The sequence below is a fragment of the Littorina saxatilis genome, linkage group LG8 (assembly GCF_037325665.1).
Source record: "Littorina saxatilis isolate snail1 linkage group LG8, US_GU_Lsax_2.0, whole genome shotgun sequence".
Lineage (NCBI taxonomy): Eukaryota > Metazoa > Mollusca > Gastropoda > Littorinimorpha > Littorinidae > Littorina > Littorina saxatilis.
In genome coordinates, this window is record NC_090252.1 from 27,019,157 (window position 1) to 27,031,865 (window position 12,709).

General features: G+C 38.6%; 1 long non-coding RNA gene across 2 annotated transcripts; it reads left to right on the forward strand.

Moving 5' to 3' along the window:
• The first annotated feature begins 3,326 nt into the window (after window positions 1–3,326).
• Window positions 3,327–12,358, forward strand: LOC138973191 (uncharacterized). Of its 2 annotated transcripts, XR_011457913.1 has the most exons (5): window positions 3,327–3,560; window positions 4,369–4,519; window positions 5,321–5,550; window positions 6,465–6,629; window positions 8,531–12,358. It is a non-coding gene; the product is annotated as an uncharacterized lncRNA (long non-coding RNA). The 2 variants fall into 2 exon arrangements; XR_011457912.1 differs by lacking the exons at window positions 3,327–3,560; window positions 4,369–4,519 and having other exon boundaries at window positions 4,925–5,550.
• Window positions 12,359–12,709: the final 351 nt, after the last annotated feature.

Consider the following 12,709-nt stretch of genomic DNA (forward strand, 5'->3'; position numbering starts at 1 on the left):
ATGCAACCCTTTGACCGAACGAATCATAGGTTAGGGTTAGGATTAGGGTACGGGTTAGGGTAAGGGTTAGGGTTAGTTTGTTCACGACCTGACTAACCTCCCCATGTTTGACTGCAATGAGAAGGATTGTTCAGGCAGAGTTTTCAGTTCGTGACACCGGTGAAGTGAGAAATGCAAGCTTCAGGTCTATATATTTATTTTATAATATTAAATGCCTTTTTTTATTATTTTTTATTAGTGTAAGTATGGAAAAGTTGTTCCTACACTGGTAGCATTTCAACGAGATTTGAAAAAAAAGTATTTGATAGAAGAATATTTAAGTAAAATTAATTTTACGTTCAATATATTCTCTGGAATGGTACCCATTTAAACCTCTGATATTGTCAAATGATTGATTGTTTTCTGTTTTTGATCGAGTTTGCGAGGATGATGAATTTGGTGCTGATTTTGAGTCTATAGGAGATTTAGTTTTGGGTTAATAGGAGATTGATGTTTTTAGGTTTGTATTTGGACATAACACATTTCGTTTGTCAGCATGTCGATAGTTGACTTGAGCAAGATACGGATAATGTATTTGCTGCTCCTCATTATTATTCTAATTTACGATTATGTAATATAGAGAGAACAGGATTTTCTTGTGATTTGTATTATTACATAATTTTGTAATGGAAAGATAAGATGAAAAGTATGTTTATATAATTTTGAAATGAACTGAATGTGGGCTGTAAGTTTAATTGTGCTTTTTTGTTTTTCTTGTTTTGTTTTTTGAAGATGCATGTAGCATAGTCTTGGATGTTAGATGATGTTGTTGCAATGTTATATATGTACGTAAAAGAAGTAAAAACATGTGAAAAAAAAAGTTTCAGGCCACGACTTGCGTTTACTGGCGTGGAATCAATGCACACATCGATGACTGGGTGAAGAGATGCAACGTCTGCCAAAGCAACGTAAACAGCCAGCAGGCTGAGACTCTCCTCCCTCGCGACGTTCCAAAATATCGGCACAGACTTGTTTCATATTGACGAAAAGGAATACATCTTAGTCTCAGACTACTTCTCCAAGATGCCTTTCATCAGACGCCTACCCGCTCAGCCAACCAGCACTTCAGTCATCACCGCACTAAAACAACTGTTCGGTGAATACGGAGTATGACTCTACGGCATGAACACACGCACGCACGCACGCACGCACGCACGCACGCACACGCACACACACACACACACACACACACACACACACACACACACACACACACCTTTTAAGATCTTATTTGTTCATTTCATCTGTTTTAAGTCCTGATTTTCTCCAATTGTCTGAGGTCTTCCAAGGGAGGTTCCTCTGTAGCATGAACCGAACCGGGACTGGGATGACATTTATGACATGCCTATCAATTTCCACTGTAGCATGAACCGAGCCGGGACTGGGATGACATTTATGACATGCCTATCAATTTCCACTGTAGCATGAACCGACGGAGTCGGGACTGGGATGACATTTATGACATGCCTATCAATTTCCACTGTAGCATGAACCGAACCGGGACTGGGATGACATTTATGACATGCCTATCAATTTCCACTGTAGCATGAACCGAGCCGGGACTGGGATGACATTTATGATCAATTTCCACTGTAGCATGAACCGAACCGGGGACTGGGATGACATTTATGACATGCCTATCAATTTCCACCGTAGCATGAACCGAACCGGGGACTGGGATGACATTTATGACATGCCTATCAATTTCCACTGTAGCATGAACCGAGCCGGGACTGGGATGACATTTATGATCAATTTCCACTGTAGCATGAACCGAACCGGGGACTGGGATGACATTTATGACATGCCTATCATTTTCCACCGTAGCATGAACCGAACCGGGGACTGGGATGACATTTATGACATGCCAATTTCCACTGTAGCATGAACCGAACCGGGGACTGGGATGACATTTATGACATGCCTATCAATTTCCGATGAAAAACAAAATGACTTTGGGCTCAGCGAGCTGACACACAGATGTGCAGAGAGAACAGTTTGCAAGGATCACGTGAAAGCACTCCACACAAAAACCAACGTATGTCCGAAGCATCTGGGGCACAGGTGTACAGAAAACGACTAGGGTTGGCCGTTGTGTTAAGATGTTCGGTTGAACGGTGTGCTTGTCGTTATGTTAAATCCCCACTCCGCCTCACATGAGGTTTGCAGAACGATGGCATCTTTCACCAAAACAGCAATACTTACCTCATGGAACACACTCACAATAATATTTAACATCATGAAATGTCACAGTTCACGTGAATGGCTATTTAAGCATGCGTTCACACACCAGTTCTCGTGGTTTATTCCACCCCGGAGCCATCGGGGCCCCATGTGATCCACTGACTTTTTTACATGATGAAATTAGTCGTTTCTGTTTCAAGGCGTCCCTGTACCCAGCCAGCATGATTCTGCGTGACGCATGCGTTATTTCTGCGTTTTTCATGCGGGGATGCGTACGGCCTCGTGACACCTTCGCTTCGCGCGCGTTACTTTTCGCCAACTTTTACGCAGATTGTCGCATTCGAAACGACTTCACCACGCAGTGTTTAGCACGCATGGATTCAATGAAAAGGTGATTGCAATTTTTGTTTTTCCTAATTTTATACCGTGGGTTTATGCATTTACTTCATGAAATAATTTATTATATTTTATGTTATTAAAAAATATTTACTTTTAAATTTTGGTCATGAATAGTTATTCTTCTTCAAAAACTTCTTTTTTTTTTGTTTTAGAAAAAAAATTGCATAAAAACTTTCAATCCGTTATTTTTCAGTTTATCTTAAGACAGTTTCGGTTAAAAAAAAAAATGCATTTAAAAGTTTAATAAAAATATTTTTATTTTATGTTTACAATGGTTTTCCCATTTTACTAACATTTATTTGCTTAATTGTTATCCTGATTATTTTTATCTTAAAATAAATATGATTATTTTAATTTGTATTATCATTATAATTGTTTTAGCATGTAATATAATTATTGTAATGGGGATTTGGTATTGTTGTAGGAATCAGCTTTCCACAAAATAATGTCGTGGAAAAATCTAGGCAAAGCATAATAAAAATATTATATGAACAGAAAAGATAACTGAAATCTATATGAACACCCATAACAAAACGATAAAAACATTTAAAAAATTCAGATTAAACAAAAAAATGTAAACTAAAGTAACTTTGAAACTAATTATCTACTCAAAATAAAGGCTGATGTTAATGGTTACATAAAATTTGTTCTCAGCATATTTTCATTTTATTTTATTTTGCTTTGGAAGAAAATCTCTATGAAAGTTCAATTTCAGGGGAGACAGTTACCTTGACTGAAAAGAGCAATTTATTGAAGTTATTTCCCTTGTCTGTCAGACAATCTCCAACTTCCTGTTGGCAAGAAGTCTGTCAAATCCACATTGTATCGGCGTTTTTTTGCTTTTTCTTCATATTGACTTGTATTTTTGACTTGCTTATTGGATGCAAGGTAATCTTATCCTTCTCTCTGAAATGAAGATTGACTTCTTGCAAGAATAGGTAAGTTGATCAACTGAAGGAAAGATTTGGGAATTTGAATTTTTGATAGCTCGCGGCTTCGGCTTCCGAGTTTGATGGCAGAGAGAATTTCTCACACTTTCGATTTTTTTTTCGCCTAGAAGAACACTGTTCTATTCATTCATGTTTGTTTTGTCTGAAAGATGGATGAATGAACTAACTTTTCCAAAAACATAAAGTTGATTGATGCAGTGGTTTGTTTTTAAGGAGTTGTGGAAGAGTGAAAATACCATCCGAATCCCGATTCGCGGGTCGCTCACGGCACCATAAAAACTGAATTTTCGTTTATCATTGTATGTCTCATTGTCTGTTTCTTGGTGAACTTTGGTTGGTTCCTAATCTGGTCGAGTCATTGCGGCAGCAGTTGTCAGGAGCTTTAGTAGTAATACTAATAGGCTCTTCATAAATCTGTTTTTTTTTTATTTGTATCTTTTTATTTTTCCACAGATGTTCAACTTTCAGTTCCGCATACTGACATAGACTCATAGTGGAATATTCTGTGTCTGAGTCTCGGAAAAGAGAAAAATTACCCTTGTTCCCGAGGCATGCATAGACTAGAGAGGCAGGCAGAGGCTGTGTCAGCGTGTGCAGTGATAAAGTTGAAAAACAGATTTTTTTTAAATAAAAATAAAAAATACATCACAGAGAAAATAAATATACTAATTTAGTGAAATTGAGATGCTTATATTTAATAATTAATATTCCAGTTTTGATGTTTGCGTGTTACTGTTACTGTTAGGTTTGGGAATCAATGTGATCCTATTTAACTTCCAAGTATTTATTTTTTCAGAAAGCTTTGACTTGAGTATGACGGTGCTCACTCAGTCACTGCTTGTTTGAACTGAAGGTGAAGAAAGCTGAGATGGACAGTGACCTTAACACCGCCACCGATGCCAGTAACGCAGACTGTCGTTCCGTCCCGGCAAGGTGAAGATGAACAGGTATGGCTCGATAGCAATGAGTGTCTCATTCAGAGTCATTGATAGTGACACTGACAGCGTCTTTTTGTTCTGTGACTTTGGCTTATTTTGTGTTTTATTCTTTTAGTTATAACCAGATGTGTCAAACAAATTCAGCTGATCTCTTTTACTGTTTTAGTGAAACAAATGTATTGTTTCCAGCAAAGGGAAAAAAAATCGGGTGGGGGCGGTTGGTCGATTTTATTTTTATATTTAAATTTTTATTTTATTTTAATAGTTTTATTGATGTTTGTTTTTAATTAACACAGGCATCTCATTGATGAGAAAGTGTGAACTGTGTCCGCGGGATGCCAGAGAAGAGTAACTTTTCATCCAAAGTCTGCAAAATTGAATTTAAAATTTAACCTTTTTGGTGAATATTTTTGAATGAATACAAAAAGTTCTAGTGTTTGGAGGAAAAGTTAAGGTCAGTTCAACTTTAAACAATGATTTTTAGTGTGTGTTTGTTCTTCTGTCTAAAAAAAAAAAAAAAAAAAAATCTGCTTGAAGTAAATACACACAAAAATTTTCATCTCCAACTGCTGAGTCCCTACATCTTTTTACCCCATCAAATGCCACTCTGTATGCCCCTTTAAAAATTGATTGCAATATATATATTCCTCATCTTCTCCTGAATTCAAAAATATAGAGATGTCACGTTTACTTTGAACATTTGCTCAGATTGTTTTTTAGTGCTGATGGTTTCTTTTCAGGCCGACAGATTGTCTAAAATATGTATTGCTTCATGTAAATGTCTTTTTGTTCTTCTTTTCTTCCATTCAGCGGACACAAGACTACGAGCAGAGCAGAGCGGCAAGATAAACATCAGTTCTTGCTGCTGGAGAAGGTTCTACAGGAGCAGATGGACCTGATGCGACTAATTTAGTAATTGGTCGCCAAAGAATCATGGTGGAGCCAGAGCCTGTGCTACTGTTCGATGGAGTCATCTTTTTACTGTTGAGTGTGGAAGATGTTGAAGGCACATGATGGATCTGTCGAAGGAGTGATCACTGGTAGGTGGCTTTGAATGCTATTGTTGAAGCAGACCAGTCATGCCTGCGCTATTTTCCCCAGATAACTGTAGCAAGATCTTGTGAGAGTGACATGTTATTGTTAGACGCTCTTTAGGCTTTAAATGTTACCTTGAGTGTGTGCTTTTTGGAGGATGCCAGATGTCATCACGGTTCACGGGTGTATCTTAACTGTTCATCAGTTCTCAGTCATGACCAGTTTCCCATTATCCTGGGAATTCATGCAAGGTTTATGCGTATTGGTCACATTTGTGAATTTAACCAACACATTTTGATGATAAAACTATGCTTATGGGTACGCACAATGATGGGCCTCTTTTTCTCATGTGGGGTGCGGAAAATGCATGCACCACTTTGTTTTCTGTGATCATTGCATCTGTGAGAAATAATGCAAATATTGCTCTGTGGCCAGAGCTGCCATCTGCTAGGTTTTCAGGGATGTAACAGAAATTGCTACGCTGTTTCCTCAAGTTCAAAATTGCAAGTGCTACACTCAAGCAAATAATCACAAACATGCAACAGTGCCTTCTTGTGAGTTCTGATTCTCACTTTGTGTAGGCATCGGATTATGGGTCAGAAAAAAATTGTCCACACTGAATAGTATCACGGTTGACGCTCTCTTCTAACTATGTTTGTGCTTTCCAAATGAAGATTTGTGAGATAGTATTGAATGATTGATGCAGGTCACCTGAGGTGTGTGATTACATTTTATGACAATGCTACACTCAATCACCATTTGCTCTTCTGAAAACTTTTTTTTTTAAAGCAAGTGCGATTATTGATTTTTTGTTCCAGGTGACAGTATGATGCTTCCAGATTGAATTGTTTGTATGTGAAGAAGAGCTGTCTGAATATTTGATTTTTGGAATTCAGTTGGCTTGTTTTGTTTGTTTCAGATCCATGACCATGAGCTCGGTGTGGTTGGTGGACATGAACTAAAGACGACTACTGATGCTGTGATGACGAAGGTGTTCCATAGGCTACACGGTTGCTGACAGGGGGCTCTGGGGGAGGGCAGGGAAAGAGACCATGGTGTACGCTGCGACTAAAAGCCATCGACAGTGAGTTGTTTTTCATAATTTGTAAAATCATCCTGGTCCTTTTAGGAAGAAGATAAAATCCATGTCTACAAAACAAGTTATTTCTGTCTCAAATTTTGTTCTTTGGAATCAATTTTAAATTTGCCATGTTTCACATGTGAATGATAGTTGTCAAAGCTTTTACGCTTAACATTAAATTGCTAGAAGCCAAGTTCCTGAGCTCATTTGTCAGTGTCATGGATTTTCGACTACATACGAAATAAGGATGTTAGCAAACGGTATGATGTCGTCACATATGCGTCTGCACGTCACAGTACATGTATTATGAATTTCCGAAGGCCCCCAAAGAAAAAGTCATAGTAAAGGTAACTTTAACCACTTGACTGCCTTATGACGGGTATACCAGTCATGTGCTTGTGCAGCCGCAGCGCCTTAGGACGGGTAAACCCGTCTTCTCCGTTCCGGGATTTTCCAGAAATGCTACGTCACTGCTGACACACAAATAGCAGCCAATGGCTTGGTAGGATACCTCATTCTCATGAATAAACATAAATGGTGACGCGGTTTTGCGTTTGAAGGCTATTTTCGGCCTTGTCGACAGGGTATGGGAGAGAAATCTCGACTCGTCAAAATAGCTAACGGTGACTGTCGACCGGGCCCTAGTAGGGAAAAACAAAGCCGGACTGACGCTACAGGCGGTGCAAATGATTATGGATACTGACAGGGGAAGGGGGAGATCTTCTTTCGGACAATTCGTTGGAAACAGGTAGATGACAGTGATTATAATCCTTTCTTGGAGCGAGCAAAACAGCCACCTGTGTTTGATCCACAGGCACCGGAAGATGCGCCGGGCTGATTTTTCAAAAGTTCATATTTAAACATCATTATAAGCCAAACTAATTATCATTTCCATGATTAGACACTAAAAACAGATTCTTGGTTCAATTTCCTTTAAAAACAACATAGGTTCAGGCATGGGAATTGTCCGCCGAATGGCGGATTTCCGCCGAATTTTTTTTTTGTTCCGCCGAAAATGCAAAAGTGTCCGCCGAAAAAATAAAGGGGGGAGGCACACAAAAAAAGCACCGGTTACTTTGGCCTTTGGGCAAAAGCCCGCGAAAACTTTCCGTACTTTGTTCACGCACTGCTACCGCCCGCCTCAGTTATTGAACTTTTATGTTTGAAAGTAAACCAGATTGCACAGATTGTGTTACAAGTTACATTTTCCTGTTTGTCTCAACAGATCAATTTTTTTACAAATTTAAACCATATATAATACATGTATATATTTTTTTTCTTCAAAAAAGCAAAAATTGGTACATTTTTGTACTAAAAACTCTGATTCTAAAAACAGAATTTAATGGCAAACTTGGAGCTCAGATGACACCAGATTGCACCATCTGGGTTCTTTGGAGAGAAAAAATTTCCGGGGTTGCATGCCCCCGGTCCCCCCTAGTAAGGCTAGGCGCTTCGCGCCGTCGACTTGACGCTTCGCGTCTACAGTTATAAATTTTCCGCCTTTTTTACAATTTTTAATTCCCATGCCTGTAGGTTTTACTTACCTACCTACTGCCAGTTTGAAGCTAGATTTTTTTGTGAATTATTACACCCCAAACTCCAATATTCCCTGGCAGTCAGGAATGCACATACCCAAGTTTTGATTGGCAGCGAAAGGGTTAAAACAAATATTAGGGTAGGTATTTTTTTTTACTTCTCTTCTACAAGGATTACAATGTGTTGTAATTTCCTAACTCAAGTATAGTTGGTGTGTTGTAAAAGCGTATGGTGTGTATGCAAGTTTTTGTGTCTGTATGATTTTTAGCAAGTTTACAGGCGTCAGGAAATAAACTTGAGACTTTTCTCAAATCAGTGATAGTTGTTTGATGATCTAAGTTCATGTTATTTTTTGTTTTGTCATGCAGAGGCTGTTCCGTGAAGCTGTACGGGTGCCACAGGTCAAGACCTTGAAGACGGCCGTTCAAGACTGGTTTTTGGAAGCCTGTGATAAAAGAAAGAGACAACAGGCCATGGAAGAGCCTTCATGATTTGGTTTGCAGTAATTGAACTTTGTAATCTCTGTAGGCTTATTTACAATGCTAGTTGCAAAAATTTGATGAATGTAAGATTTGACTCGCCTGAGAAATAGCTAGTGAGTAATTGTATTTCACAGTTCAGGTCTGTGTGGCTGATGGGTAATGTACAGAAGAGTCTGGGGTTTTGTTGGACATTATTTAAGCTAAGCTTTAAACTTCACACTCTTCTACAGATGATGTTCAGACATGATGTACCCTTTTAGGTTGTGTCAGAACGACAGAAGACTAAACTGGAAGTGCTCAACTACCATTACTATATCAGTGGAGACGCATGGATGCATTTGAACTTTTCTTGTGGGTATCCCATACTAAAAATATAGAATACATGATTCTGGAAAAGCTGTTCAAGGGCACTTACACACTATATTCGATTTTTAATACACGACTCAAACCTTCAGGCTAAATTAAAATGAATAAAATACAAGTATAAAGAGTTCAGAAAAGAAGAAAACAAAAAGTGAACAAATAGAAAGAAAAGGTTTTAACAATTCCTTGTCATTTATGGGAGTCGAACGCAAACAACCTAGGCAGCTTGAAGGAGACAATGCATGATGCGGGTTTTTGTTGTTCTTTATTATTTTTTGGAGTTGAGTTGAGAATTTAGAAGCGAGACTAGAAATATATTTTTTTTTTGCTGCTGTTAAAACCGTTATGATTGGATTTCTATAGATGTAAGTCTTGGTGCACCTGATAAAAATTTAGCCCTTGAATGCAGGCAGTGTAAGGTAAATGAAGCAAAGTTCTCCCCGAAACAGCAAAAAAAATGCATTTCAATTATATTGATCCTTGCCACCTTATTTTGTTTGCTGAGCAGCTGGCCGCTGGAGACTTGTCTATCATTTTGTGAGTAAGCTGCGTGTTTTACATCCATTTTGAGATGGCAAACCTATGTTTTACGCAGTCTGATAAGTTTTTTTTAATTTATGAGTTTTATGTCATGGTTTTTTTTAAATTTATGAGTTTATGTCATGTTGGTGTGCTTATACATATCAGTGGAGAAGGGGCATTGAATAAGTGTTTCTTTTTGATATCATTGTTCTGAATTTTGACTATTAGCTGGCATTTTACCTTTTGTTTCATTATTGTAGTTGTTACTTTTGTGTAGTGAAACTTGATAACTCACTGCTGCCCATGTCTAGGTTGTGTCAATTGTTTTTTCTTCACTGAACGTACCACTGATTATCAATGATGACATCAGGGTTTTGTTCTGTTTTTTCTCTGGCATTTGAATTTGCTTCAAATCATTGTGAACTTTTTTTTTCCATGCAAAGTTACTGGTATATGTGAATATGTTAACACACTTCAAATCAAAACCTGAAATGTCTCCTTTTTAAAAGTAATTTTTTTAATTTCTTTTATTTAAATGGTACACATTCATATGATTGTCTCCCTTTTTTTTCCTTTTTTTTTTTTCCTTTTTTTTTTCTCTCTCCTTCTCTTATTTTGTTTTTTTTCTTTCTTATTCTTCGGTTTGTTCTTCCTTTTATCTTCTTATCCTCTTTCTCTTGCTTGTTCCTTGTCCCAGTATGCTTTCACGCCGCCCCATCTAATTATTTTGTGCTCCATCCACATCTGAATTTCGTTCAGCTGCCTTGTCCGAAATGTGTGTGGGGCACATATGTATGTTTAATGTCAATGTTCATGTTTCAAGTTCCTTGCTTTGTGAATTGCATACCAATGTTTTATGCAGTCGTGATAGATTCTAAATGTATGTGTTATCCTAGTTTGGTGTACATTGACTGGATTTCGATCCCTGGAGAATGGGCATTAACTAAGTGTTTGTTTGTAATATCATTAGTAATCTGAAGTTCAACTATTAGCTGGCTTGTAGAACTTTTTTTCTCTTTTTGTTGCTGTTCTGTATTCAAACATGTTGATACAACTCACTGCTGCCTATGCCTAGGCTGTGCCAATTATTTATTTATTTGTTTACATCAATGTGATATAGTGACGAGTGTACATCAAAATTCTCTCTTATAAGTTATACTGGATTCTTCACTGCATGTACTACGGCGTATCGATGATGACTATCAGGGTTTTGTTATATTTATTCTTTGTTCTGCCAATTTGAATTCTGCTTTGAATAGTATTTTGATCATTTTTGTTTCCGTGCTGCTGGTATGTCAAAATGCAGTGAAATTAAAACCTGGAAGTCACAATGGCAATAAGCGAGATTCAAATCTCTCCTTTGTTTTAATCAATTTATTTTACTGCATTTTTGACTCACATGCGAAGCAAAAGTGAGTCTATGTACTCACCCGAGTCGTCCGTCCGTCCGTCCGGACGTCCGTCCGGACGTCCGTCCGGACGTCCGTCCGTCCGTCCGGAAAACTTTAACGTTGGATATTTCTTGGACACTATTCAGTCTATCAGTACCAAATTTGGCAAGATGGTGTATGATGACAAGGCCCAAAAAAACATACATAGCATCTTGACCTTGCTTCAAGGTCAAGGTCGCAGGGGCCATAAATGTTGTCTAAAAAACAGCTATTTTTCATATTTTTCCCATTTTCTCTGAAGTTTTTGAGATTCAATACCTCACCTATATATGATATATAGGGCAAAGTAAGCCCCATCTTTTGATACCAGTTTGGTTTACTTTGCTTCAAGGTCAAGGTCACAGGAGCTCTTCAAAGTTGGATTGTATACATATTTTGAAGTGACCTTGACCCTGAACTATGGAAGATAACTGTTTCAAACTTAAAAATTATGTGGGGCACATGTTATGCTTTCATCATGAGACACATTCGGTCACATATGATCCAGGTCAAGGTCACTTTGACCCTTATGAAATGTGACCAAAATAAGGTAGTGAACCACTAAAAGTGACCATATCTCATGGTAGAAAGAGCCAATAAGCACCATTGTACTTCCTATGTCTTGAATTAACAGCTTTGTGTTGCATGACCTTGGATGACCTTGACCTTGGGTCAAGGTCACATGTATTTTGGTAGGAAAAATGTGAGTCGTATGGGCTTTGCCCTTCTTGTTGTTTTAGAACTTGTACATAATTATGATCATCTCTGTTATCGAACCTGCACGCTTGACCTTTGTCTTTCTGGATCAATACAATGTTGTGCACTGCCCATTATTTGTTTGTGAGTGCGTAAAGCGGTTGTGTGGTCTGCGTAAAATTGTGTGGTCAATCGTGACATCTGCGTGGAGAGTGCGTCAAATGCGTGAGAATGCGTAAAGCAATTGTGACATCTGCGTGGAGAGTGCGTCAAATGCGTGAGAATGCGTACAGCAATTGTGACATCTGCGTGAAGAGAGCGTAAAAAGCGCGTAAGAATGCCTGAGAATGCGTCAATAATTTGTGACATCTGCGTGGAGAGTGCGTAAGATGATCAGGACATCTGCGTCAAGAGCGCGTTAAATGCGTAAAGCAATCGTGTCGTCTGCGTGGAGAGCGCGTTAATAGCGTGAGAATGCGTAAAGCAATCGTGACGTCTGCGTGGAGAGTGCGAATTTGTCTTGGTGTCAAATAAGCGTGCGCTGGAGGTGCGTATGGTCTGCGTAATCTGAGGGAAAACGAGTGTGTCACGCATGTATTTCGCTTTGCAAAATCGCGCGCGTTACGCATGCGTCCAGTGCAGTTGTTACGCAGAGTTTGGCGACTGCGACACGCATTCGCTGCGCAAAATTTTGCTGGCTGGGTATCTGCAACAGCATGTTATTCTGTACATCTGAATAAAAAACACAAGAAATAACTGATAATGACACAAACGGCTGTCAAACCGAGTGGCGGCGTCTTCAAAGAAATTGTATCGGTTTGCTGAAACTCGATCTGCTTGGGCAATGATAAGATACAGCTCATTTGAAGTAATAGTAGCATGGCGCGGACGTTCGTGTGTATGCGCGCAATACTCAATCTACACAGGCACAGCAACAAACAGTATCAAATGGTTGTGTGTATGCGCGCAATACTCAATCTACACAGGCACAGCAACAAACAGTATCAAATGTTTAAAATCTCAGTCGAACAGCATTTAAAAAAGCCAAAGTTGT